This window comes from Phoca vitulina, unplaced genomic scaffold (assembly GCF_004348235.1).
Source record: "Phoca vitulina isolate PV1807 unplaced genomic scaffold, GSC_HSeal_1.0 scaffold2477, whole genome shotgun sequence".
NCBI lineage: Eukaryota > Metazoa > Chordata > Mammalia > Carnivora > Phocidae > Phoca > Phoca vitulina.
The window spans coordinates 1-4,125 of NW_022592163.1; the positions used below are offsets into that span (position 1 = coordinate 1).

A 4,125-nucleotide genomic window follows, 5' to 3' on the forward strand; every position below is an offset into this window, starting at 1 on the left:
CCTCCACTCGGATGGTCCGCGTAGTCGCGGTCGCGCCCCGCGTAGCCGTCTCGGTCGCCCTGGCCTCTCGAGGGGCAGTCGTCGCAGGCACTGGAGTGGCCGTAATCGCGGTAGGTGTACTCTCGGGGCGAGGGAGCAAACTCGCGGGGATCGCGGTCGCTCGGGTAGTCTCGGCTATGTATTCTCTTTACCCATTAATTTTATTTAAACTAAAATAGCTTTAGGAAATAGAGATAAATGTCATACAATTTGCTTTTGTCAGCACGATTTAAAATAGCAATGTATTAAGAACTCATTTAATGGCCTTTATAAATAAATGGCAGTGTATCTATAGGATGGAATAATATGTGACCACTGAAGGTGGCTTAAATAATAGATATACACTGACATGCAAAGCTGTACCTTAGTGAATCATTAAATGAGGGGAAAAAATCCGTTTGCGGGCGCCTGGGTGGCTCAGTTGGTTAAAGGTATGCCTTGGGCTCAGGTCATGATCCCTGTGTCCTGGGATCCAGTCGCCATCCAGCTCCCTGCTGAGTGGGCAGTCTGCTTCTGCCTCTACCCCTCCCGCCTGCTTGTGCTGTCTCTCAAATAAATAAACCTTAAAAAAATCATTTTGATTATACACACAGTCTATGGTTTTGTGTTAGCCAAAAAAGTGTACAGAATATAAAATTTGTTATTTCTGAGCATTTGTAAGTGAATTTTTCTTTTCCTTTAAATAAATCTGTGATTTCTACAGGAAAAGGTATGTAAAAATTCTAATAAAAGTTTATTATCAATGAAGTAATCCTGGAGAAGAGCAAGAATATGAATCTTGTACAGACAAAAATAATTTCTTTCTATTTATTCAATTATTTTTATTTTTCATTTATTTATTTTAAAAAAGATTTTATTGATTTATTTGAGAGAGAGCACGAAAGGGGAGAGGGGCAGAAGGAGAAGCAGGCACCCCGCTGAGAAGGGAGCCCAATGCGGGGCTCCATCCCAGGACCCTGAGATCATGACCTGAGCTGAAGGCAGACACTTAACTGACTGAGCCACCCAGGTGCCCCTCTTACTTTCTATTTTAAAAAAATTTGGGAGCGCCGGTGGGGATTGGTATCTTCTGACAACGTTTAACCCCTTCAGAAGTAAAGGGAATGTTTTTACCTGTACTTGTAGATTTTATTCATACATTAAATATATACATGTTTTTTGTTGTGTGTAGCGTTATTACATATAAGTGATTATAGATTAATCATTTTATTTTAGTTACATCCTTATGAAAATAAATAATATAAATGATAATATAAAAGTTTATAAAATTTTAGTTGTGTCCTTATGAAAAAAATCAAAAATAGGAAATATAAATGATTATTGCAATTTCAGATGTATTGCTTTACTTTATAAAAGTTTTCTTTAAAAATACTGAACTCTGGGGTGTCTGGGTGGCAGCTCTCGGTTGAGCATCAGAGTCTTGAATTCGGCGTGGGTCGTGATCTCGGGGTTGGGGGTGGAGCCCCATGTTGGGCTCCATGCTTGGTGGGGAGACTGCTTGAGATTCTCTCCCTCTCCCTCTGCCCTTCCCCCCGCTTGTGCCTACTCTCTCTTTTTCTCTAAAAGAAATAAATCTTTAAAAAATATTGAACTCTCCAACTGTATTTATCTACTCTTTCAATCCATTTATTTATCAAATAGAATCTGAACACGTGTTATGTAGGAGACATACTCTACCCACAATCTTTTCATTCTTAAAGACTTCATGTTGCCCCGTATTAGTAAGATGAGAAATGCTATTTATTTTATTTTATTTATTTATTTATTTAAAATATTTTATTGTTAAGTATTTTATTTTTTTAATTTTAAGAAAAGATTGATTTATTTGAGAGAGAGAGAGAGAGTGAATGGCAGTGGCTGGGGAGGGAGAAGGGAGGGTTAGAGGGAGAGAGAGGATCTCAAGCTGACTCCACGCTGAGCACGGAGCCCGACATGGGGCTCGATCTCAGGATCTGGAGATCATGACCTGAGCCAAAACCAAGAGTCGGACACCCAACCAACTAGCCACCGAGGTGCCCCTAAGATGAGCAATTTTAAATTCAAGTATTAGGACTTAATCTCAGTTAAAGCTTTTCCTCCTTCCTTTCAGACAAAAACATTTCTGAAGATAGGAAATTGTAAAAGTTAACGTTTACCTGTCCTTTTGAAATTTATACTAGTATTAAATACTAATATTGATAATTGGTAGTACTTGATTTTCATGTGATTCATAAATCTAAATATTTAATAAAATGAGCTGTCCCTGTTTATTTAAATCCTGAGTTTCCTTTGGCTTAAAGTTTCTTGAAAATCCGTGTAAGAATTACTTAAAAAACATTCTCCGTTATTTTAGTCCTCTTTTCCCATAATGCTTTCAGGAACTAAAATTTATTGAAATGCCAGGTATATGACTAGAACTGCAATAGACCTGTTGTGTATATCATTATTTCATGTAATGTAAGGCACCATAGATTGTTTGATGCCCCAGTATTTTCTGTACCAATAAGAACTTTTAAAACATTTCTGCCAATTATAGTTGTAAGACATTTTGAATTATAAATTGCATTCCAATGTCAGAGATATTAAAAGGTGACAAAATGAGCATCTTAGAATCACTGAAATGAAGTATTCCTGCGAATCCTTAAAACATATCTACAAAGTAGGCATAATTGTATCACTTTACCTAATTGGATGTTGTCTTTGTAAAATAGTAGTAATAGTAATAGTTATAATAATATTATGTAACAAACTCTGCATAGATCCTCATTTAAGCATCACGCATCACGCCGAGGTCTTGTGAGATAACTAGTCTTTATTTTATTTATTATTATTATTTTTTAGTAATCTCTATACCCAACATGGGGCTCGAATTCACGACCCTCAAGATCAAGAGTCACATGATCTTCAAACTGAGCTGGGCAGGGGCCCCGAGATAACTATTTTTATCCCCATTTTGTTGATGAGGAAATTGAGGATAAGGCTAAGTAGGTGATAACTGTTAAGTGACAGAGTTAAAGTAGGATTCAAACCCAAGTTAAGCTGAATCCTGAGGTCATGCTCTACCTACTCAGATAGGCTGCTCTTTATTAGTGTGGTGAAGAATCACTAATAAATATTGTACTTTCTTCAAAAGAAAACTAAATCTTTGTTTTGGAGTCATAGGAACAAGATGCTATTTAATGCTTACAATTACATGAATTAATTGCATGGTTTGAAATAGTGCACTATAATTTCCTAAAAAGTTCTTTCACTTTCGTAGGACTGCTCTCCATTTGGCCTGTGCCAATGGCCATCCAGATGTCGTTGCTGTCCTAGTGGAGAGGAAATGCCAGCTTGACCTCTTTGATAAAGATTATAGGACTGCTCTGATGAAGGTATGGGGTAGCAGCTGTGTCTGCCTGAGATGGATTTGATTTAATTACTTAGAATGGAAATTTATTGCATTTAAACATAACAAATTGGTGAAACCTGTGGCATGTTTACTTTAAATTCCCAGAATTGACACTCTGTTTCTTGGTATAATACTGACAGGCTGTACAATGTCAGAATAAGAGATGCGTGACTATTCTTCTAGAACACGGTGCTGATCCAAATCTTACGGACATTGCTGACAATACTGCTCTCCACTATGCCGCCGTTGGTTTAAATACATCAATAGCAGAGAAGCTGCTTTTACACCATGCAAATCTTGAAGTGAGAAACAAGGTACAGATCAACTGTATTTATAAAGTATTTGAAATAATATGTATATGTATATATAAATTTTTTTAGCCACAAAACATTTTATTTATGTATTTATTTATATGTGTAATAAATACATATACTGAATTCTATACATCAGGTCCTATCATCCTGGACACAACTCCAAAGCCAGGGCAGGGAGGGCTAGAGAAAGGTGATGCCCATGGAGAGGGTGAAGTTCTGTCTCCCAGCCACCCTTCCACCCCAGAAAGAAAATCTTCCCATTAGTGCTTGGGAGTGGATGGTGGGCTCAGAGCCCACAAAGGATTGAAGGCCTAGAGGGGAGTGGAGGTGGTGGAGGCTGGGTGCTGTGCAGGGGCTTAGGAAATGGGTGCTGCTGGGAATGGGTGGGAGACCCTGACCCAG

At 38.1% G+C, this 4,125-nt stretch overlaps 1 long non-coding RNA gene across 2 annotated transcripts; it reads left to right on the forward strand.

The window, feature by feature from the left end:
- The first annotated feature begins 7 nt into the window (after positions 1-7).
- LOC116629721 lies at positions 8-3,741 on the forward strand. Of its 2 annotated transcripts, none has more exons than XR_004298804.1 (3): positions 8-110; positions 3,278-3,392; positions 3,550-3,740. It is a non-coding gene; the product is annotated as an uncharacterized LOC116629721 (long non-coding RNA). The 2 variants fall into 2 exon arrangements; XR_004298805.1 differs by lacking the exon at positions 8-110 and adding an exon at positions 1,009-1,048 and having other exon boundaries at positions 3,550-3,741.
- Positions 3,742-4,125: the final 384 nt, after the last annotated feature.